Source organism: Lutra lutra, chromosome 7 (assembly GCF_902655055.1).
Source record: "Lutra lutra chromosome 7, mLutLut1.2, whole genome shotgun sequence".
Classification (NCBI taxonomy): domain Eukaryota; kingdom Metazoa; phylum Chordata; class Mammalia; order Carnivora; family Mustelidae; genus Lutra; species Lutra lutra.
The window spans coordinates 77,518,818-77,545,098 of NC_062284.1; positions in this window are offsets into that span (position 1 = coordinate 77,518,818).

The window sequence follows — 26,281 nt, forward strand, 5'->3', positions numbered from 1 at the left end:
GGTTGAAGTAGAAGTTGAGGTTCTTCTACCTTTTTTTTCCAATGTAGATATTCAGTTGATCTAGAGCCACTTTATGAAAAGATTACTCTTCTCACCTCAAGTTACGTATAGCCACTGTCAAAAATCATTTGGTCATATATCATTAATTGACAATTATTTCTAAACTGTTTAATTAATGTGTAATTCTAATGGAACACAAAGTATAGGCTATCTTATTTTTTGTAACTTAAAAATACATCTGAAAATTAGGTAGTGTAATTTCTTCAATTTTTGTCCTTTTCAGAGGACAAATTCAAAATTCTTCAAATTTTGTCCTTTCTTTTTTTTTTTTAAGATTTTATTTATTTATTTGACAGAGAGAGGGAGAGATCACAAGTAGGCAGAGCAGCAGGCAGAGAGAGGGGGGAAGCAGGCTCCCCGATGAGCAGAGAGCCCGATGCGGGACTCAATCTCAGGACCCCGAGATCATGACCTGAGCTGAAGGCAGAGGCTTTAACCCACTGAGCCACCCAGGCGCCCCTGTCCTTTCTTTTTTAAAATGCTTGCTATTCTTTGTCCTTTGCATGTCCATATAAATTTTAGAATCACTTTGTCAGTTTCTATAATAGCTACTGATATTATAGGATTGTTATTTTGTAGAACCTGTAGAAAAATTTGGTCATAATGAATAACAAAAATAATAAATCTTCAATTCATTAATAATGGATAGCTTTCAATTTATTTAGATATTTTTAAATTTCTTTCTGCAGTGTTTAATAATTTTCAGAGAAAAAAATCTTTCATATAGCTAGATAATTTTTCCCAGTTTACATATTTGATGCTACCGACTTTTCAAAATTTTATTGTCTAATTTTTTTTTTGTTAGACCTCAGAAATAAAATTGATTATTGTACTTGAGCTTCCTGTGGTCTTGCTAAATTCCAGCAATATTTTGGTATATTCCTTAAGATATCCTAGTTAGATAAATATGCTGTCCATATGAATAGAGAGAATTTTCATTCATCCTAATTTTTTTTTTAAGATTTTATTTATTTATTTGACAGACAGAGATCACAAGTAGGCAGAGAGGCAGGCAGAGCGAGAGGAGGAAGCAGGCTCCCCACCGAGCAGAGAGCCCAATGTAGGGCTCGATTCCAGGACCCTGAGATCATGACCCCAGCAGAAGGCAGAGGCTTTAACCCACTGAGCCTTACTAAGTAAGGATGGCACTCCCATCCTTACTAATTTTTAAAAATGTATGTTTTTCTTGCCTGACCATGCTAGGTAATACTCCAGTTCAATATGGAATAGAAGTGGTGAGAATGAACATTCTTATATGATCACATGATGTTTCTCTTTTATTCTGTTAAAAATGGTGAATTGCAATGATTGATTTTCAAATATGGAATCAGTATTTTAATTCAGGGAGCATAATTACTTGTTCATGATGGATCATTCATCTCTTTCTATATTTGATTTGTTAATATTTTGGGGGGTTTTTTGTTTGTTTTTTGTTTTTTAAAGATTTTTATTTAGTTATTTGACAGACTGAGATCACAAGTAGTCAGAGAGGCAGGCAGAGAGAGAGAGGAGGCAGCAGGCTCCCCGCCGAGCAGAGAGCCTGATGCGGGGCTCGATCCTAGGACCCTGGGATCATGACCTGAGCCGAAGGCAGAGACCCCAACCCACTGAGCTTCCCAGGCTCCCCGATTTGTTAATATTTTGTTGAAGATTTATATGTCCATTCTAATAAGGGATATTGATCAATCATTTGTTTTCTTTTATTCTCTTTGTCAGGTGTAGGTATCAGGATTATGCTGGTCTCATAAATAATGTGTGAAGCAATCAATTCTCTTCTATTTTCTGGTAAAGTTTGTAAAAGCTTAGAATTAAGTCATTTACGAACTCAGCAATGTATTTATCTGACCTTGGAGTTTTATTTATGAGTGACCTTTGTTTTGAGTTAAACTTATTTAATAGTTTTCTTAAGTTGACTTTTTCTATCAGATTTATTCACATAAAATTTTTTTATATTCTCTTTTTATTCTTTTAATATGTGTAGGAGTTTTTGTGGTATATCCTCTTACATTCCTAATATAGATAATTTATGCCTACTCTTTTTTCTTGATTAACATTGTCAGATGTTTATAAACTTTATTAATATTTTCAGTAACTGGATTTTATATGTTAATTTTCTCTATTTGCTGCCCAATTTCTATTTTGTTGGTTTTTATTTATAGAAACTTACATCATTTACTTTGGCTAATTTAGGTATTAAAATCTCTAAATTTGCCTCCCAATACCACTTTCGCTATTTCCCATATATTTTGATATATTTTGCTTACATTATTATTCTTTTCTAAATATTTTCTAGTTCACCCTAGGATTTCTTCTTTGATTTATAGATTATTTGGAAATGTGTTGTTTAATCTCCAAATATCTTTGTTATTGTTCACTAATATAATTTTATTGTGCTGAGACAGCATACTTAATAAGATTTAACCTTTGAAGTGTATTTAGACTAATTCATTGGCCTCATACCTATTCTGGTGAATGTTCCATGTATACTGAGATTGTGTGTGTATGTTTATTATCTGCTGGTGTAGTGTCCTGTAAATGTCAGTTAATTCTGATTAGTTGTTAATGTAGTTCAGACTTTCTGTATACCCACTCTTTTGCTGCTGAGATAGGGTGGTTATTGCCAAAAAGTTTTCCTGTCATTCAGCTCTCCTTTTCCCTATCCTTTGGCTAAGAGAAAGAGGCTTTTTTGTTTGATCCAGGTTAAAGGCTTCCCCTTCCCCCATCCAGGATGCATGGGAGGCAACCAAGAAACACAGAGAATGTACCACCGTGCTGCTCCTAAAATCTCAAATTCCTAGGAAGCCTATCTTCTTCTTTCACCTTTCAAATTATTCCTATGTTCATTTGGTCTGTTATGCCAGGGTCATTTAGTTGTCTGAAGAAGATCCTAGGAGAAATGAGATTATTCTATCTTGGCTAATCAGAAGTTCCATAATTCCTAATCAGAAGTCCCATAATTGTTTCCCATAATTCTAACACTTTAGACCTCCAGCTGCAATACCCAAAAGGCCAGAACTTCCTCTCTGTAACTGAACTTACATGAGTTTGATCCTTGGTAAGTTACAGATGGACTGGTCACACAAAGGAAACTTTATTTGCAGCAAATAAGGAGATCACAGGAATAACTGCAAAGCCATGCCCTCAAGCAAGAATGTGTGGGATCTTTTTATTTAGAGTTTAGAGTTTAGAGTTTATTAGAGTTTATTTAGAGTTTAGAGTTTAGAGTTTAGAGTTTAGGATGAATATCCAGAAAGGAGAGTTTTGTCATAGCATGTAAAGGCAGGCATGAGGTTGCACGAGCATACTTAGAAAACATGCCTATATATGCATTCTGTCAATGAAGCCTGTGCTCCTCCTAGGCTGGAGACTTCAACATTATAATGAAACAGAAGTAATTGTCAGAAAAAGGAAAGGGACTATGGCCATGTTCTGAGAGCAGGTATTAACAGAATGGCTATTGGGCTCCTTCTCTCAGGTAAGGGATACAGACAGGGCTTTGCTTACTTTTTTTTTTTTTTTTAATCATTTTTTTTTAATTTATTTTCAGCATAACAGTATTCATTGTTTTTGTACCACACCCAGTGCTCCATGCAATCCGTGCCCTCTCTAATACCCACCACCTGGTTTGCTTACTTTTGAAACAGCATTGTTAATTCTACCACTATCTATGATATGGCTAGGCTATTTCCTGGCCTGGTAGAGACCATTAGTTTTTGCATCCCCTTTGTTCCTTGAAATTCTCAACTTCTGCATTCCTTTGTAATTCTGACACCTCCTAGGAAGTTCTGCAAAAAGTATGTTTAAGCAAGTAGATGCTTAGATCAGGGAAAGTACCTGGAAGGCTAAAATGATTTCCCTTGAGTCACAAAAGCTATGTGTTGTCTTTCTTTTTCTGGGAACCCCTAATTCTCAGCTTAGACCTCCATACCTCACATTTTGGTGAGTTTTGGTGAGCAAGCAGGGAGCTTATTTTCCATCCTTGAACCAGAAGTAGACAGTGCTCCTTCTTTTCTCCCCATGTAATGTTTGCAGAGCTGGGCCAGGAAGTAATTTGCAGGAAAGACATCAAATGCAAGCCAGAAAAAGTGAAAGTGGTTTATTGAATAGTGCAGATGGAGTGTCTGGGAGACTCAGGAAGAAGAGAGTGTGAATCTGGTTGTTGCTTGGGGCTAGAAGTTTATATTGGAAAACGGCCTAGGGTACGGGTTTCTTCAGGAATCCACAGTAGGATCCTATCAGAGGTGAATGTCAGGTGAACAATAGGTGTTATTCCATAAATTACTGAAGGTAGGGAGATTGATTTCAGCCAAGGTTTGAAGCTAATATCCTGGAACATGTTTGCGATCGTGCTCTTTTTAGGTGTTATCAGGTGTTTGGGGCCTAGGACAAAACTCAGAGAATGATCAACTTTCTTGCTTCCCCCATGAAGTGGGAACATAGCTTCTTTAGCTTAGTCAGAGGCAAAATATGGAACATGAGTAAATGGGGCCTAGCAGAAAAACAGCAGACATGGAACCTTTCAAAAACAGAGTCCCTTCAGCTTTCCTACTTCAGTATCTCTGTTCTATTCCCAACTCTGTAGCATCTACTTTCTGGTAACCAGTTGATATTCTCACCCTGTGTGTTCATAACCTAAGATCCCCAGGAGACCTTTCCACATGGATTTCTGTGCTTCAATATGGCACCCTCCTCTTCCAGAAATAAAGGCTGAGCTGTTGTAGTGTCCACCTCTGAGTCCCCTTCTCTCATGATATAGTACTCTGCTGCCTACAATCTAATGCCTAAAAAAACAAATGGATGGTAATGCCCTCCTCCTTATGGTTGTTTTTTGTTAGAGAGTTAGGCCAATGGTAGTAGCAATCATAGATGGGAGCAGAAAATTCCAGGTTAGTTCTTTTTTTTTTTTTTTTTTTTATTTGATAGATAGAGAGAGAGATCACAAGTAGGCAGAGAGGCAGGCAGAGAGAGGAGGAAGCAGGCCTACTGCTGAGCAGAGAGCCCGATGCGGGGCTCGATCCCAGAACTCTGAGATCATGACCTGAGCCGAAGGCAGAGGCTTAACCCACTGAGCCACCCAGGTGCCCCCCAGGTTAGTTCTTAACCCATTTTCTAGCACCAGTGAATGTTTTGATTTGGGATACATCTCCTGAGTCTCTGTTTCCTCATTTATAAAATAAGACAAAATTCCCTTTAAAAATCAACTTCTATCATCATCTAAATGAGTTGACTTTCCTACTAAGCACTACCCTTCTAACTTTTGTCCATGGGATCAGCATTATATAGAAGATGAATAAACTATTTTTAGAATTTAATTGCACAACTCTAAACTGGAGGTTAAGCTAGAGTATACATGAGTCATAACGTCTATATTTTCAAAATGTGTCATGGACTTCCCTAATGTATGGATTTATTCTCTTAATAGCAATAATGTTTCACAAAGTTATATTGTCATTAAAAAAAACTTAAAACATCTCCACATATCATAATGTTATAATTTAACAGGAAGAACGATGAAGTCCTCCATTATAATGACAATTCTGACAGAATCTGCAGTTTGATATGAATCATCCCAGCAAAACAAAAGTAGTTCTGTAAACAAAGATTACTTTCTTGTTCTTCTGTGAGAAATTAATACAAATTTGAAGGAAAATTATTAGTTTGCTCTGACGGTCTAAATACATATTTCTGCAGGAAGAAAATAGGGCTTAACCAATGCTTTTCTCAAATCAAATTTATTTCAAATACAATTATTCAACTAGAGTTATTGGGATCATTAAATTCCTGCTTCAAAGTTAGAATATCGAAAACGAAAAAAAAAATTCAGAGACAAACAAATCCTGAGTTATATATTATCAGGTTGAGAGCCAAATATATTGAATCTCCCTGCACTGAAAATGCTTCTTTCTTCATTGATTGACGTATGTAGTTCACCCTGATATTCTAGGATCCGGTGGGTGTACTGGGCTAAGCACCACGCTAGATACAAAAGGTATAATAATTAGTACCTGCCCTCAGGTAGTTATAATTTTATTAATGATACCAATAAAAAAAGACCAGCTTACTGAGAAGTTTACATGTTAAAGAGCAGGTGTCTAAGAGTATAGCATGTTAATGTCAAGTATGTTGTAGAGGCAACAAGTGCTGTATCTTCAACACTTACACCTACGGCTATTACCTTGACCTAATATTTTCACAAACTATTTAACCCTATGATCTTCATTCCTCTTCAATTTAGTTTTTTTTAGAAGCAGACTCAGAGTGGCAACATATCAACATCTGGAATTGTTCAACCACAAAAAATTGAATTTGCAATATCTTTTTTCTGTTTTTGTCCTTATCTAAACTTTAGTCTCTCCTAACTTGTTGGCCTTTTCCTGGCTATATGTATTTCTTTATTGTACCTGGATCTCCTAGTCAGTAAATAGGTCTAATCAAACATAAATTTTCTAGTTGTTGATGAGGGTGAGGAAACAGATTCCTTTCATTCTATATGACTTGGCTATTTATACCAACAAAAAGCCAAAACAAGAAAGAAAGAAAGAAAGGAAAAAGGAAGAAAGAAAGAAAGAAAAAATCGCAAACTGTGGTTAAGCTACTAACTAGGCTCTTAGAACTTGGGCTGCCCAGACAAGTCACTCAACACATTAAATAGCATATTAAAAGCCAGTGACATAAATGCAAATGCTTCATCATGGGCATCCAACTTCTTTGACTTTCTTTTGGATATCAATCACTATGTTAATCACACAGATTACAGAAACTATCATCAAAACCTGAAAATAAACTGCTGCTGTTTGTTTAATAGTTGAACAATCACATATTTAGAAGCAACTATATGCTTTGGAATCAGAATAGCGGAATTCAAATCTCAAACCTAGCTTAGTCTGATTAATAAATCTGTCAGTATCTCTGCTTCTTCATCTCCATGTATTGATAGTTATCTTATTTACCTCATAATATTGCACAAATAACACACATATTAAGCCATTAAGGATAGTGCTGTTCTTTATAAAGTGCTTAAGGTATTTTGTCTATAATTGTCATTTTTAATAAAATATTGCATTAATAATAATTTACTAGACAAAGAAAGAAATAGATACAGTTCCTTCTAAGTCTGATAAGCTTCTCAAAGAACATAGCACTATAGCTGAGACCTGATAGATGTATAGAAGGTTTTTAGATGGATGAATACAGAAGAGCAGTTAGGAGCATACACCATTTGTAGGGGAAAGGAGGTGTGTGCCGAAACTAGAGAGAAGAAGAGATAAATTACAGAGATTTATGATGTATATTGATATGTTGTAGGGTCAATAAGATGTTGGAATAAGTAAATTGGAGCAAAATCAAAGGTCCCTGTTTTCTGGCTTAAGTAACATGGATAATATTTTTCTTCATTGAAATTTGATATATAAGTAAGGAGAAAATTGGAGGAAAAATAACTAACATAATCTGGATCATATAGGATTTATGTATCTGAAGGTGTTTGTTTTGTTTTGTTTAAGCTATTTAATTGAATGCTTACTGGGACCAGGCAGGTACTCTAAATGAGGGAGATGGACTTGGCCTGAGTGTGACAAATTGGACAACACATACAGGGCACAGGTATAACTCAGCCACAGCTGACTGTTGCCATGCTAGAATGTGGATTGATGTTGTTAGATCTCCTTTTTCTTTTTTCCAAGAGAATTTGTAATCTAGCTTAAAAAGTTCGAAATACTGGTATGAAGTATGTTGTTAATTATGTCATCCCCCCAAATGCATGTGGTTCACATTTATCCCAAAGATTTCTGGATTGTGACTTCTCATATAGCTCCATCCATACACCCATCTATTTTTTTTTAAAGATTTTTTATTTATTTATTTGACAGAGAGAGATCACAAGTAGACGGAGAGGAAGGCAGAGAGAGAGAGAGAGAGGGAAGCAGGCTTCTCGCTGAGCAGAGAGCCCGATGTGGGACTCGATCCCAGGACCCTGAGATCATGACCCAAGCCGAAGGCAGCGGCTTAACCCACTGAGCCACCCAGGCGCCCCCACCCATCTATTTTTAAAGTATATTAATTAAATGCTTCCTTAGTATCAAGAACCATTGTAGGTGCTGGATATATATGAATGAGTCCTCTAAGGATATGTCGTAGTTAACATTGTGTAATTTTAAAATAGTGTCCAAGAAAATTGCATAATGAAAAGAAATAGATATTTGTTTGTTTGCTTTCTTTAGTTGCCTGCAGAAATACCAATGGAAATGTGATCTAAGGAATGCCTCAGAGAAAGAATAGGAAGAGAATCAGGAGGAATTTGCATGACAGAAAATGATAAACTAATTTTAAGAAAGATGCTGTAGTTAATAGAGGCAAAAGCTACAAAAAAAAAAGTTTAATTGGGATAAAAATGTGCAATTGGTTTAGTAATAAGTGTGTCAATAGAACCCTTAAAGAAAACAATTTCAGGGGAAAAAAAGCAGAAACTACATTTTAATCATTGGAGAATGAATGGAAAGTGGAGAAGTGAGTATGATGAGTATCATTATTTCTAGAGGCTTGATTAGGAAAGAAAGCATAGAAATAGTGCAGGAGGTAGTTGAAAATACAGGGTTAAAAGAAGAACACATTTTTAAGATGTGAAAAAACTTGAGCATATATTATATAAAGTCAACAAAAGAACAGGATTACAATACAATAAAGTAAGTGTGTGTGTGTCAGGGGTAGGAGGGGTGGTGTGGACATGTATCAGAATTTCAGAAGAGATGACTGGTTTCTAGCAACTGAGAAATTCCTTTCACCTAATTTTTTCTGTGACCACCAAATTTCAACTTTCTGCATGCCTTATACCATTCCTGCTCTTGATTATTGCTGCTGGGACTATTTAACTTCACTCAAGAAAGTTGAAAACAGTAAATTTATAAAATTTTATCAAATTCTACCTCAATTTGGGAATCTTCATATGGTGACAGTGCCAAGAAATGATCAATTCTGAGTTGTTGTTTCAGCAGCCAGCTGGACTTTCTCAGTGTGTCACCTATCCATCTAGCCCTCCATTGATCTAGTCATCCATCCATCCATCCATCCAAAAAAAAAAAAAAAAACTACATTAAAAAAAAAAAAAGATTTTTCAGGGCACCTGGGTGGCTCAGTGGGTTAAGCCTCTGCCTTCACCTCAGGTCATGATCTCCTGGGATCAAGGCTCGCATCGGGCTCTCTGCTCAGTGGGGAGTCTGCTTCCCCCCCTCTCTCTGCCTGCTGCTCTTCCTACTTGTGATCTCTCCCTCTGTGTCAAACAAATAAATAAAATCTTTAAAAAAAAAAAGATTTTCATTTATTTATTTGAGAGAGAGCACAGAGGGAGAGTAGGGCAAGAATCATATCTTATTTCTATTTCTGTATGCAATTCTTGGCATGAAATAGGCCTTAGGTACATTTCTTTTTGATGTATGATCTGGCTTCTCCCTTCTTCTCAACTTCATTTCTCATCACTCAACCTCTTAATCACAAGTGTTCAGCACCATGGATCTCTACTCTGCTTCCGGATCATGCCAAGCCTTGCCTTAGTCTACCTCAGCAATTATTATTCCTCTAGACTCTAATATTCTTCCTCAGAAATTCTATTAGTTGGCTAATTCATATCCATTACTTCTTAGCTTCAATATGATTCCTCAGAATGGCCTTTCCTGACCACATTACCTAAAAGGAGACAGTAACTTCCTAAGAAATTGCCTTGCTTATCACTTTGTAAATTTTTGTAGAAATTCCAAATTCATTCTGTGGATTCCAAATATCAACTTATCTCCAGAATCTGCCAACCATTGTTTATTCTCCGGAGGCTTATAGTAGGTTTTTTGGTTTTATTTTGTTTAATTTTGTCTGAGTTTATCTGCAGGAAGGTTAATTAACATGTTTTGATTTATTAAAAAAATCTGAAAAGACTGTTATTAGAAAAGTGCATGTTTCTTTAGGCATTTTCTTAAAAACAAGACAGTAAAAGTGTACATTCTAATAATAATAGTCTTCAAAATAAAAAATAAGAAATATTGAGATCTATTTCCTGCTACTTCCTTTGTAACACCTTGCCTTTTGACTGTTCTTTTATTTATTTATTTATTTTACAATTTTCTATTTCTTGCTCAACTCAATTAATAAGCTCTTAAAGAAAGCTTAAGCACAAGGAGTATTTGACTCATTGACTAAAACACTGCAAAGATTCTGCAAGAGCAATACAGGTGTCATATTTTCAGAAAACATTTGAGTTAAAAATTCACAATTTTCTCAATCAAGGAAACGATCCTCTCTGTAACCCATTTTCCTTTTTCTTAATTACATTTTTATATTCCAAACTTACAAAAATGATTAGTGTACATTATGAGCTAATTACTTTCCAACTTCATTTTAATTAACGATGCTATTTTTAGAGATACCAGAGCAGTGACACACATAACTCACATAGCTTTGATGTTTTTATTTTTGTTACTCTCTTTTTAATTCAAATGACTGTTTTGTTTTGTTTTTTTTTTTTCACTTCAAATTTCTAAAAATCAGGGTTCCTGTGGGCTCCAACTTAGTATGCTAAGCTTTATTTTAAGGCAAATTTTGTAGTGGAGAACATTAGGGGTTTATAATGGCTAAGTCAGCAGACCTTTAACTATAGTTATAATAAAGGGCATCTCAAGCGGAGAGATCATGCTCTCACAACCTCCACAGTAATATCTCCAAGCTAAAGAGGAACAAGAGCCCCTGATTGGCACTTTGTTACTTGAATGGTCCCCCACTGATGAGGCAGAAAGGACATTAAGGATGATTTTAGCACAATCTAAAATCTCGCTGATGCCAAACTTAAAGCGATGAAAGCCATCATGCCATTTCTAAAATATGCTCCGGAATCAGGAAAGCTTTGCTTTCCAAGATACCCAGGCCTTATTCTTCTTCCTACTTATTACTTGCAAAAGGCCCTCTTTATCATTCTGTCTCCTGTCTTCCACTGCTCGAGACAAACTAGGGAATAATCTTCATTTATATGCAGCACAATCTTTCTGCTGCTGGTGCCACAATATAAACGTGTTTTATTAAAAATTAAAAATATTGGTTTTACTTTCCATCAGGATGAAAAGTGAAGTCTCATTCCCATTTTCAGTTCTGTTTTCTCACGGTCATCCTTCTTGCATTGTACCTCAGGATACTGCTATTAACGGATAGGCCACATTCCCAGAGACCTTAAATTATGTCAGCCTTTCCGGAACTCTCAGTCATGAGACAATAACAGAAGGCAGAGGACTTTTCAAAGGATAGGTAAGGAGATGCCATGCTCCACTGGGATTAAACCTCTTTCTTGATCTTGTGTCAGAATAATGCTGAGAAAAATATATGTGGTGTCTTATCATCTTACAGCACATGGCTCTTAAAAGTCGAAAAGGCTATTATACATTGAAGAAAGTTAAAGTCCCAGAGAATTACTCTACAGCATTCAACTCTCCTTAAAAAATAAAAATAACAAGACACATGCTGGATGGTGTTCCAATGGACGCTTGTCTGCTACATCACATGCTTGTTTCCCTTTTGTAATGTTAACTTTCAGGCTCCTGTTGGTATTTTTGGAAAGCAGAGAAGCATGTATTTTGTTAGTTGCCAAAATAGGCTCCACGGAGCAGCACGCTTTGCAATTTGAAGGTTAAATTCCTTTGAAAGAGACTTGTTGGAACTGCTCTTCTCACTCCTATTAACTAGTGGAACTGTCTGACCTTTATAAGTGCAAGTCAATATTCACACTGTCAGAGGAGTATCAGTGAGAGTAATCTTTTCAGTCCCAGAGAGAAACAGTTTGCCACAGGCAGATCATGACTAGAGAAGGGGAGTTGGTGAGCAGTGACATAAAACACTTTTAAGTGAATTCAAACAATGTCTTTGACACAGCTTGGAATTTTATTCAATTTTAGTTGTAACACTGCCTACTGGTCCCTCTAAACTGCAAAGGTGTCATTTTGAAATTTGAAATAATAAAGACATAGAATGTGAAATGAAGCCTGTTAAATGGGCTCATCCCTTTTTAGCCATACCTTTGAGAAAAGAGGTGGCTTTTGTCCCCCAAAGTATACATCTCTGAAGACCATTCAGAAAGGACATTATTATTTTTAATGAGCACCAGTAATTCTTTTCTCTCTCCAAGCAAGACCTAACACTGGAATGACATTTAATAAACTTGGAAAAAGAAATATATATATATAAAGAAATATATATATATATATATATACAAATATATATATATTTCCCTTTTGTACCCCAAATTGCCATCAGAGTTTAACTCCAAAGCAATTTCTTGCAAGTAAGACATTTTCCAACATGACACTCACAAAATAAAAATAAGAGAGGGAGTGCTGTAATATTGGTTTACATTTTGATTGGCTTTCTCTTCATTAACCTATCATTATAATTACATTTGTGATCAACTACACTATTACAGGGCTTATTTTAATAAAAATATTTTAATGATATAACAATATAGGTTTATTTTTAAAAACTAAGTGATTTATTTAGTTACTATTCCTACCAACAGAGAGAATACATTCTTAGGGATGGAAAGAAATCTTGAGTACTACTAAGTGTGTTAATAGTGGCCTCAGTGTAGTAAGTCTGAAACTATTTCATTTATATAATAGAATTGAGCAAATGATTTTAAATATTGATATTGTTGGGAATTAAACTCTCCACTATGAAAAAAGGGAGACAGGATAGGAAATGGAAAAGGGAAAAAGAAAACCACTTTCTAGCTTTTTTATTTGAATTAAAGACAAAATAAACTCATAAATATATGCATAATGCATATATGTGCACATACATATATATAATTCTAAAAATATAAGAATGTAGTTTTATAATTGTATAATGAAATACTCAAATACTGGGAATGAATTGGCAGAGGAAGGGTGTTAAAAAGGACTTTCACTGGACAAATTTAGAAGATACTAAGTTTCAAAATAAACAATAATGGAAAAATTATAATACTGAATTAAAAACCAATCCACTAATTTATAGTGATAATTATTTAAAAAAATAAAATTGGGGGGATATAGAGACAAATATCTCATTTGCAAAAAAATAAAGCCAACTACACTGTTAAATACAGAAGAACTTACAGAGATAACACACTACCATTTCACAACCACCATAGCAATTAATGGACTCAAGAAAAAGTCATCAATAGATGGTAAAAACTCTGGGTAAGATATCTTTGAAAAATAGGATACTCATGTTGGGTCAGTGCATCATTTCAAAAAGTATTTATTAGTCACAAAAGGAAAAAGTACATTTTCAGTGGATAAATATGGTGAAGACCATTTTAATTAGGTGACTAAACTTAACATCACTTATCATACAAATTGACGTTAGGTACTATGCAATATGATGAATTAATCACTCAGGTAGTACTCTTACCTATATTTCTTAACCTGAATCTAATCATGAAAAAAGAAATGAAGAAACAATGAGAAAACCCAAATTAAGAGACATTCTATAAAACAATCTAGAATAGACTGTCTAAAAATATTAATCTGTGCTTTTTAAAAAAGAAAATATCTGTAAGAAGTCTATAGTTTAAAAGAAGCTGAAGAATATATGACAACTACATAAAATCTGCAATCCTTATTTGCATTATGGATCTTAAAAGTTTATAGAACACATTATTGGGATAATTGATAGTGAGCAGAATTTAATATAGACTATATTAGATAATAGCATTGTATCAATGTTGAACGTCCTTTCTATGACAATTTTATTATGGTTATGTGAGAGAATGACCCTATTCTTAGATGATTAATGTTTCATGCTGAATTAATTAGAAATGAAGTGTCACAATATTTGCAGCTAATCCTAAAATGGTATTAAAGAATATGAGAAAAGAGACAGAGAAAGAGAGAGAGAGAGAGACTGAGAGAGATTGAGAGAAAGCTAGAAGACAGGTGAGAGTAAGAGAGAAAAAGGGAGAAAATGAGTAAAATACCAATAATTGACACATACAGGGTGAGGGCATCTGTTATTCAAACATCAGAAAGTTCCTGCAACTTTTTGATAAATGTAGTCTTTCAGTATAAAATTTATGAAAGAATTAAAAAGTGCAGTGATTTTTATTCTCCGTTATATATCTCCCATAAAAGAATAAAAAAGACTTTATCAATTTTGGTATATATTAAATTATATTTATATTACTTAGAATAAAATATCCAATAATTCTCTGATAAAATATAGTTATTTATGTAAACAATTCAAATACTTATAGAAATTTAGAGTTGCAAGGGTTTTGAGAGGCAGAAAAAATTATAGAATCATAAGTTCTCACATATGTTAGCTTTTTGGTCATCTTTCTGCTTTCCTGTGTCTTAAATCTCTCTCCATTTGTTTTTCTTTTTTCAGTCATCAGTTAACATGTTATACTTGACTTAAGACAAAATAAACCCCTTTTCTCAACCCAAAGCCTGCCTCTAGATACCACTTATCCTGCTCTCATCTTTCACATCTAAACCTATTCACTCTTTTCACCTGAGATCTCTTCCACACACAGCACTTAACACTACTGAAATGGCTTTTGTCAAGACACCAATGACTTGAATGTTGCTTGATCCAATGGGTACTTTGTAGCTCTTTTCTTGCTTACCCTCTAGAGATCATTTGACAAGGTTAACTTCCTCATTCAGGAGGGCAAAATCAAGGAAAAAACTTTCCTGTAGCTGCCACATCTCCCTCATTATTTTAGGTCTTTTATTGTCAGTCTCCTTTGCGGATTCTATAGCTGCCCTGGTTCCTTAAATGTTTGTGATTGACAGATGTGTGTCCTAATGGTGTTTGATAGTTGGATATTTCATCTAATCTTATGTTTTCAGTACCATCTATATGCTGGTATATGTGTATATGTGGCTACAAAATCTAAGTAGAGTAAATGTCTGTCCTAATTCAAAACTTTTTTTTTTTTTTTTTTTTTAAGGTAAGCTCCACTCCCAGCATGGAGACTAATGCAGGGCTTGAATCTCACAACTGTGAGATCGAGACCTGAGTTGAGATCAAGAGTCAGACATTTAACCAAATGAGTCACCCACTGTAAGGGCCTATTTAGCCAGAGCAGCTCCATCCTGACCCTGCCCTCCCCCACTTCAGGAAGCTTACTTAAAAACAAGTCCCAGAAACCAGTCCCAGGTAACAAAGCCCAAATACAAGGGTGGGTCAGGCCAGGTGGAGGCATTCAATCAGTGGGGGCGCATACTGTCTCCTAGCTACCAAGGAGTATGGGCCCCGCCCTTTGGGTGCCTTTGGGGCGCCCATTCTGACAAGGTGATAGGCTAGTTCAAATATCTACTATAGGGTAAATTGTAATTCAGTTGGTCACTTATGTGTGACCTAGCAGGACTGTGCAGCTTTCTCCGTGTTACAATCTCATTGGCCACCTGTGCGTGGCCAGGCCCAAGCACATGGCCTTTGTCCTTAAAAGCTAGTCTGTAACAGCAAAGGGTCGTCCCCTCTTTGCAAGAGACGTCCCTGGCCAGTTTGATTCTCGATGCTTGGCGCGAAATAAAGCTTTGCTTGACCTTCGCTTTGTATCAGTCTCGCTCCTTTGACCATGGACCCAATACCAGGTCCCCCTAGTTCAAAACTTTTACATCGAGTTTACTATAAATTATCTTCTTTTGAATACCTTGTAGGTATCTGAATTTGATTTTATAATTACATTAATCTACTCCAAGCTAGTGGAAATTTTTTTTATTCAAAAATATTTATAAAGTGCCTGCCACATACTAGGTTATTTCCTATGATCTTGGAATACTTCGGGCAACAAAAGAGATAGATTCTTGACCAGGTAGAGCTTACATTTGATTGTCCAGGCCAGAAATATGAATGGCATCTTTAATATATTCTTGTTCTATGGCTTGGATTCACTGTAAGTGTGTTAATTTCTCTCTGAGAATAACATATTCCTATTCTATTTTGTCTATATTAAGTAATCACTAGAATCAGTTTTAAACCCATGTCAATAAGTTTAAACCCAAGCTAATTGATCAATTACAACTTCATGTCAGGAACCATGCTTCTGAAAACTAACCAATTAGTAGCAGCCAATTACTGATGCCACAGTCCACACACCTACCTCCTGAAAGTTGGCCAAGTCCTGAATATTTTATTTTATTACATTTTGCTTCTCAAAGCCTTTATAAGATCAGCAATTTGTTTTGTTCAAAGGTGCTGTGTCTTACATGTACTGTTCTCCCTTGATTACCAAGAAAAATTTCAGCTTTTTTCCCCCTGATATTAAATGTTTATATCTTTTCTCATTCCACTGTCATTATCATTACTCTAAACCATATATAAACCATATCCACCTGGGTTATTGAAACAGTTCTTTCATTGGTCCACCTAGCACTATCTTTTTCCCTTGGATCCATTCTTCAAACCTCAAATAATTCACCCTGTGAAGCCAGTATTACCTTGATGCCAAAACCAGGAAGACACTTCACAAGAAAATAAAATGACATGTTAATATACCTTATAAACATGGATGAGGAAATCCTTAACCAAATACTAGGACACTTAATCTAACAATCTGATAGGAAAATCATTATATATCATGACCAAGTGGTATATATTCCTGGAATGATGGGCTAGTTTAGCATATGAAAATCAATGTAATCCATATTAGTGAAATAAAGGACAAAATAACATAGTTATCTCAGTTGATGCAGAAAAAGCATTTGACAAAATCCAACACCCTTTCATGATAAAAACACTTGACACACTAGAAATAGTAGGGAATTTCCTCAGTTTCATAAAGGCATCAATGGAAAACCTACAGACAACATTATGCTTAATGTCAAAGAGCAAATATATTTCTTCTAAGATCAGGAATAAGAAAAGGATGTCCACTATGACTACTACTTCTATTTAGTACTGTTTTAGATTCTGTAGGCAGAGGAATTAGCAAAGAAGCAAACAGCATCAAGATTAGAAAGGAGAAGTAACACTATCCCTATTTTTACTTCATAAATGACATGGTTTATACATGTAAAATCCAGGGTAATCCACAAAAAAACTAAACAAACTTTTAGAACTAATAAATGAGTTTGGCAAGGTTCTAGGATATAAGATCAATATAGAAGAATCAATTGTATTTCTGTATGCTAACAACAAACGATTTGAAAATGGTATTAATAAATCCAAAAGAATTAACATCCAAAAAAATTAAAATAATAACATCCAAAAGAATAAAAAAAAAACTTGAGGATATAGTTAACAAAGAAGTACAAGTCTTATATATCCAAAACTCATTGAAATAAAAGAAATATGACCTTAATAAATGGAAAAATATTTCATGTCTATAGATTGAAAGATTTAATATTGTTAAGCAAGCGTTATACTCCAGATCTACAAATTTATCACAATCCTTATAAAAATCCCAGTTTCTTTTATTTTTCTTTTTCAGAATTGACATGTTGATCCTAATAGCCAAAACCAGGACTTACACTTCATGATTTCAAAACTTATTAAAAGTTACATTAATCAAAATATGTTGTGGTACTAGCATAAGGATAGACGACATATAAAGCAATGGAATATAATTGAGATTCCAAAAATAAATCCACACAATATGCCAAATAATTTTCAACAAGTGTTTCACAACCTTTTAATGGGGAAAAATTGTCTCTTCAATAGATGGTGCTAGAACAAATGAATAGCAACATGCCAAAGAATGATGTTAGATCCTTACCTTCCCTACTCCATATACAAAAATAAATTCAGAATGGATAAACAACCTACATGTAAGAGCTAAAATTTTAAAATTCTTAGGATAAAACATAAAGAAGTATCTTTGTGACCTTGGATGGTGCAATAATTTCTTATATATGATAAAAAAAATAGGTGACAAAAGAAAATATAAATTGGACTTTATCAAAATTAAGAAGTTTTGTTCTTCAGAGGACACCATCGGGAAAGTAAAAACGCAGAAGACGTGTATCCAGAATATATGTAGACCTATTATCTCAACAATAAAAAGACAAATAACCCAATTTTAAAATGGGCAGACTTGGAATTTCTTAAAGAAAATATAGAAATGACCAACAAGCACATGAAAGATGCTCAATATCATTAGTCATCAGGGAAATGCACAAAAACCACAGTGAGATACCACTTTGTACCCTTAAGATGGTTTAAAAATTTTTTTTAAAGATCTACAATATCAGTGGCGCCTGGGTGGCTCAGTGGGTTAAAGCCTCTGCCTTCGGCTCAGGTCATGATCCCAGGGTCCTGGGATCGAGCCCCGCATCGGGCTCTCTGCTCGCCAGGGAGCCTGCTTCCCTTTTTCTCTCTCTGCCTGCCTCTCTACCTATTTGTGATCTCTGTCTGTCAAATAAATAAATAAAATATTAAAAAAAAAAAAAAAGATCTACAATATCAGTCCTGACAAGGCTGTGGAGAAAAATGTAACTCTCATAGATTGTTGGTGGGAATGTAAAATGGTGCAGCTCCTTTGAAACAGTTTGTTTCTCAAATTGTTAAATCTATAGAGTTTCCATATACCCCATAAAACCCACTCCTAGGTGTATACCCAAGAGAAATGGAAACATGTCCATATAAAATCTTGTACATGAATGTTCAAAAAGCATGTTTAGAATATCCAAGAAGTAAAAACAACTCAAATGTTCATCAATAGAGGAACAGATAAACAAATGTGCTGTATTTCTAGCCATACAAAAGAATGAAGTTCCAATACATGTTACAATAGAGATGACCCTTGAAAACACGATGCTAAATGAAGTAATCCAGTCATAGCAAACCACATATTTTTTTCTTCAGTGTATGTGAAATGTCCAGTGGTTGTTGGGGCTGAATAGGAGGAGGAATGCAGAGTGAGTGCTAATGACCATGAGGTTTCTTTTTTAGAATGATGAAAATATTCTGGAATTAGATAATGATGATGGTTGAACAACTCTGTGAATTTCTTAAAAAATGATCAGTTGTACATTTTAAAGAGTGAGTTTTATGGCGTGCAATGCACTTCTCAATAACACTATCATAAAAATAAAACCAACCCAAAGCAATTTGTCTAAAATGAAAATCTAACCCTATGAGATCTAATTTTTCTTTTAATGCTTTCCAGTGGCCTCCTCTTGTCTTTAGGATAAACTTCAAAGGCCTTGGCATGAGCTTCTTACATTTTTTAATGGTAATCTCTATGTAACTCGAGTTGCATTTCTTGGCATTTCCCACCCCAACTAAAGATACACCAAACTCGGTGCCTCTGTCATATTAAACCTCCTTCAAGTCTATACCTCTCGAGTTTTGAGTCCTCTACACTCAGTTCTTCAAGCAGTCTCTTCATTTTGCACTCTGGTATGAAACTTTCCTTTGTCCACCATCCATTATTAATAGGTTAAGTATGCTCGCTCAATTATTTCACAAGATGCTAATAAGTACTACCCTTGAATGTAATTGGTGGTTTACTTTTTTGCCTCTCCCACTAGACTGGAAATCTATAAGGGTAGAAATTGTTCTACCTTCTTCTAGTCTTCTATTCTTCTTTTCTTCTATTCTTGTTATAAGTAACAAAACTCATATTTGTTGGATGAATGTATCAATGAATAAACCCACTCTAGTGTTATTTCCTGAATACATTTTGTATACCAGTTTTAGTAACAGTTCCAATTAATAAAGCTGGAAATTTTTTCTATAAAATATAAAATTTTTCTTACAAAACTTTTTTTGCATTTGCTTACCCTTATTTATGATGTTGCTTTGCTGATGCCTTGATGGAACACATAGTCATAGTAGGACCATCCGTATGGCCAGATTTCTAACGACCCTGATCATCATCATTTGTGTCTTCACAGGCATCATTATCCTGCATTAAACAAAATACTTAAGCATCTGAATAATTAGTTTCTGCTTAATAAAATCAATAATAATAATATAAATAAATTTTTATAGCATCATATTGCTTGAAGGATGAACAAGAATTTGAATTTTCTTTTAAAAGTGACTATATTCTCCCCTTTGAACATCTAAAACTTATTTTGGTCAGACAAGTCAGAGTCCATTAGCCTGAGCCTAGCTATGCAGAGAACAAGATTCCATTGGCCTCTTGAAGGTTTTCCAAGTCAGCTCTGCCCAGTTTGTTACGATAAAAGCATTTGTGTTGGCTTCTGTTTTTAGATGGGTTATGTTACTAAAAAAGACAGCCACAAAGATGGTAAGATGCTTATTTAAAAACAAGTTTTCCATCTAAATAATGTAGTTTATTTAGTAATGCTTGATTAGTAATTAGCGATGTTAGATGTTAGATGATGCTTAGTTGGTGGTTAGTTAATATAACATGTTCAATTTAACAGGCGTATTAGACAAGGTTTTCCAGAGAAACAGGACCAGTAGGATGTAGAACTGGAGAAAGAGAGAGTTTTGATTTATTATAAGTAATTGGCTTATGCAGTCATGGAGTGTAAATGCTCAGATCCACAGTCGGTAAGCTGGAGACCCAGGAGAGCTAATGGCATAGTTCCAGTCCAATGGCCAGCCGACTTGAGGCTCAGAAGATCTACTGTTTCAGTTTGAGTCCAAAGGCAGGAAAATAACCTATGGCCCAGCTAGAAACTTGTCAGGCAGGAAGAATTCTCCCTTATTTGGGAGAGGGCCAGTCTTCTGTTTTATTCAGGCCTTACCTATTGTCGGATGAAACCCACTCACATTAGGAAAGGCAATCTGCTTTACTCAAGGCATTGATTTAAATGTTAAATTCATCCAGAAACACTCATGAAAACACCAGTAGTAATAATTGACCAAATACCTGGGCAACCTATGGCTCAGTCAAGCCAATATGTCAAATTAACCATCACAATAGGCATTTACTACATGTATCTATTAGGTATTTTCATTTTTTCTATTATTATTTTTTTATTTCTGTTTGTCCAGGAGAGCTCTTGGTAATAGGTGGGATTCCTTGTGCTCCAGGTTTTCCAACTGATATCTTTGGTAGGCAGAATTCTAAGATGAGCCCCAATGAATCATGCCTTCATAAAATCACCTCCTCTTGAGTGTGAGTTGAGCTTGTGACTCACTTCTAGCCAATAGAATATGGCAAAGATCATTGGAAAGTCATTCCCTTGATAATGTTATATATATAATATTCTGTCTTAGTAGATTGGAGTATAAGTTTCTGCTGGCGTTAAGGAAATAACTTGCTTTGTTATGACAGAGCTAAGTGGCAAGGGACTGCAAGGGCCACTAGCTGCTGAGAGTAGCACCTAGCTGACAGCCAGCAAGAAAGCAACCTCAATCCTGCAACCACAAGATTTTAGAATCTTCCGACAGCCATGAGAGCAACCTGGCAAACAACTAGATTGCAACCTGTGATATGCTGAGCAGAGGATCCAGTTCAGTCATGCCTGACTCCTGCCTCACAACAACTGAGAGATAAGTGTATATTGTTCTAAGCCTTTGTGTAATGATTTGCTAAGCAGCAATAGATAACTAATGCTATATCCCTGCCACCAACCTCTTCTCTAACCTCAACATGGAAGACTGGTCTGGTTGTCAAGTTTGAAAAGTGGACGGGTAGGCTGCATTTAATTACAAGTTAATGGGACAAACATAGAATGTCCAGAAATTGGAATGAGAGTTGAAACCTGTGCAGGAGCAGGGCTAAGAGAAATTCCCAAGTGCTAAGCAGTAAAGATTTGACTCAGACGTTTAACACAAGCAAATGCATGTTGGCAACAAGTGCACAATGTATTCAAGTACAGTGTACGGGATAAAGAAGTAGGCACATTTTGATATCTAAGCAGACCATTTAGGTTGCCAGGTTTGTAAACTCATAGCTGGAAATTGGCTTCCAGGAACAACATTTAAATGTTTAAGAAGTGAGGGTGCCTGGGTGGCTCAGTGGGTGAAGCCTCTGCCTTCGGCTCAGGTCATGATCTCAGGGTCCTAGGATGGAGTTCCGCATCGGGCTCTCAGCTCTCTCAGCAGAGAGCCTGCTTCCCCCTCTCTTTCTGCCTGCCTCTCTGCCTAATTGTGATTTCTTTCTCTGTGTGTCAAATAAATAAAATCTTTAAAAAAAAATTTAAGAAGTGATATTGCACAAAGTCAGGGCTCTATTCTAATGAGTGACAACAGCCTTAGCATACAGGGACAGAATTTGGGTCCATTAATAAGACAGTTTCTTACTTATGAGAACTGGGATAGAATATAACGAAGTCTAAGGCTCCAGTGTTTATGCTGTAGTTACTTTTAGCTAACTTTGAGTCAGAGAGTTCTAAATTTCTTCCTAATCTGTGACACATAACTATCACTGACATCGAAACTACTAAACCAAAGATCTTTGCTTTTAAGTGCAGGGTAGAGTACAAATATATACATACATACATACATACATAAAATGAACCTTTTGTTCCTTAGAGCAACTCTAAGGTCTTAAAAAATGAGGCCTTCCCTGAGATGCTCTAGCTTCCTGATCATCACTGAGTATAGCCATAATTGTGTGTCAGAGTGAAGAGAAGTAGGTTGCAGTAAAAGACAGATTTGGACCCAAGCCCAAATCTTTGATAATGCTCACCAGATATCCATAGCAACAATCCAAACCATTCTCACAAGATGACTTAATGAAAAATAGCTGCTGGTTATTTCTTACCCCATTCTAAATGGAATCAGTCCACACAATGTTTGGCTTTTTATCTTTTAAACTAATTTTTCTAACAAATCCATTTATCTCTCTTTACCTTTATTCAATGAGTAACCTTAGAGTTTCTTTCAAACTCTTAGATACACATTCATGTGATTCAAGGCATTGTAAGAAATAGTTACATAAGTTACTAAGTATTTGCTGAGAAATCCTTAATATAAACTCATTTTCAAATCATATTTTAATACCAAAGGGTACGTGAACAATACAAGCATGCAGACACATCTGGATGGAAAACAAAACAAAACAAAATAAAAACCTAAACTTATTTTGTCACATTAGAACTAGATCAGGTTAGTTCTGGAGAAAGCAGTGTACATTTCAAACGTCCACAGTTTAGAATAAAAAAAAATAGAGTGCAGGTAATAGTGAGACACCAAACAAGATTACTAAAGCCCAAATCTCTATAATGCCAGCATTAACTAAAATTTTTATTTAGATTCAAATCAAATGCTAAAAACTTGAGCATCATATTCCAAACTCCTCGTGATCTGTACCAACCATATTTTTCTAATCATGAATATGACGTTTTCATGTTACTCTAGCATACTCTATCCTTTTGGCACATTTATATGTGTTCTTTATGTTCTTTTTGTCTAGAATGCCCTTTAACTGATGTTACTTGCTGGAATATTTCAGTTTTTTAAAGTTTTACATCTTACATTCTGCCTAAAAACATGGTCAAAATGTTTTTGTTCTAAAATAAATGCAGCCTAAATACTGTTCTTGCTTTAAACTATTTCACTATCTTTCTTTATACCAAAAATCATCTTGTAGTATCATGCCAGGAAAACAGTTGACTCAATATCCTAGAAAAAAAATCCCCCTCACACTGTAGACATCCTAAAAATGCTAAGTGAAATCTAGTCACAAACTTTGTGCTCTTAAGAAAGCAAGTAGAGGTACAGGTGGTAAGAGTGATGGAGTAGAAAATGTTTGTTACGAGGATGCTGAAACCACAGGTGCCTTGAGGCTGTTTGCAGATTCTATTAACTTAGAACCTAGGGAAAATAACATCTTTCCTGAGATTTCACATATGCAGGTCTTTCTTCTTTCACTGGGGATTGAAATTTGTTGTTTATATTACCTATATGGGCCAAGAAATCCTAAGTTGAAACATTAATTTAAAAGTTGTTATTGCCTAGTGGTGCCTAGCAGAAAAGAATATGAATATTCGCTGAAGGGATTCAGCCTCAATTCAGGACACATAGATTCCCACACGTAAAACCCTGCCAAAGCTGAGCTCACAATACAAAATTTCCAAAAGTAGAAAAAAAAAAAAAAAACAAGCCACCAGAATTAAGAATTAGTAGAAATAACAAGCAGCAAAATGAAAAGATCCAAAATGCCATATACTGAAAATTTGGGAACAGAATAGAAGCTAAATGTGCTTAAAAGATCTAACTAAATAAATAAAATAGTTGAGTAAATAAAAAAGACACTTTGAAAATGTACCTACAACTATTCAAAAAGAAAAAAAATGTTGCATCCATACTTCATTTTTAGCAGAAAAATATTCCAACTGGAACAAAGATTTCAGTGTAAAATAAGACATGACCAAAGTACTAGGAAAAATCATGGAAGAGTATTTTACAAAGAAAAAAGCCTGAAAAATTCCTCTATAGAAAAGTAGTCAAGTTCTATATGGTAACATACAACAACAACAAAGTGAGAAGAAAAATAACAAAATGGAGGGAAAAATAAAACTCATATCACAGAAAAAAAAAAGATGAACCTTCTTCTCCCATTAATTAATAAAGAATGCCTACAAGTTGAAAAGAAAAAAGACTAAAATTCAATATAATTCGGTGTAGGAAATGAACATGTAGTTCTCAGGAATGAAAATACAAATTCCTTTTATTTATTTATTTTTTAAGATTTTATTTATTTATTTATTTGTTTGACAGAGAGATAGAGAGCACAAGTAGGCAGAGCGGCAGGCAGAGGGAGAGGGAGGAGCAGGCTCCTTGATGAGCAGGGAGCCCAATGTGGGACTGGATCCCAGGACCCTGGGATTATGACCTGAGCTGAAGGCAGCATCTTAACCAACTGAGCCACCCAGGTGCCTCAAATTCCTTTTATATATAAAAAGGCATTCTACTGAATCAATATAAAAGAATGCAAATTAAAACTAAGAAATACCATATGTTATATCAAACTAACAAAATTTCAAACATCTAGATGATATACCATACTATTAGGCAGTAGAATGATAAACCCTATCACACATTGCAAATGGTACTGCAGATGGCTGCCATCCTGAAAGAATGCAATTTGACAAAATTATTTAAACAATAGATTTATATAACTTTGACCCAGCAAATCTATGTGGGCACTGATTTATACATAAAATTATTTTTCAAAGATTATATGATATAAAAAAATCTAAATGTCCATTATTAGAGGGCTAAATAAATTAAGGTATATCCATAAAATATACAGTACCAAAATGGACGGTACCTGACTTGACCAATCTTGAAACTTCTCTCCGTGCTGACACCCCTGAACTTTGACCCACCTTTGCCCCAAACAGCAAACAGCCCCTTCTGAAGAGCCCTCCTGAGAATAAACTGAGCTTAGGGTCTGCATGCTTTGATCTACTGTCCTGTCCACCTCCCCACACCTGGGAAACATCTTCATTCCTCCCCAGTAAAGGGAAGCCCTTCTTTGCCTAATCTTTGACCACTCCCGGATCTCCCAATCAGAGGGGTTGCCAGATTGCCATAGTCCCTTTCCCTTCTTGCAAGAGTCCTTTCCAATAGAGCCTTGCCCTACCTAAAAATAAATAACTAAATAAATAATCATGCATCTGTTAAAAATCACAGTGAAGAAGCTCCGTATGTACTCCCTATGTATGTAGGACTACCTGCCTCCTCAGTATATCACCAACTAAAACACACACAGACATAAATACACACCCCCCCACACACACAAGTTAAGGAACAGTGACTCTGTATGCTACCATTTGTGACTAAAAAAAGAATGAGAACACATATTTTAATTGCTTCAATAGGTATAAAAAAATCTCTGGTAGATAGCATTAGCAAAAAGATAGTATTAATAGCAGGCAATAGGAATTGAGTTCTGGAGAGAGAACTCTCATAATCTATCTTTGTATCATTCAAGGTTATATCGGGAAGCCAAATTCAAACAGATGCTTAAACTGAAGATATTTTTAACTAAGAGGTTTTACCTAAGTATTAGGCAAGGCTGAAGAAGTTAACAGGACAGGTTGAGGCACATAGAGATTAACAGCAGTGAGAAGCCATTATCATCTGGTATTCATGGAAAACAGGAGGGGATAGGCTAGCCTGGGCTAGGCTAGGCTAGAGTAGGCCAGCGTAGGCTAGACTAGGCTAGGCATTCTCTCACAGTACCGTATGATCAGATCTGTAATTGAAGTGGGACACAGCAACTGACAATCCCTGTGTGGAAGCAAAGGAAAGGGGGAAGAAATTTTCCTCTTTTGCTTCCCTTTAGCCTCTGATATTCTCCTATGCTTTTTATTGGACAAACTCAACCAGAAGC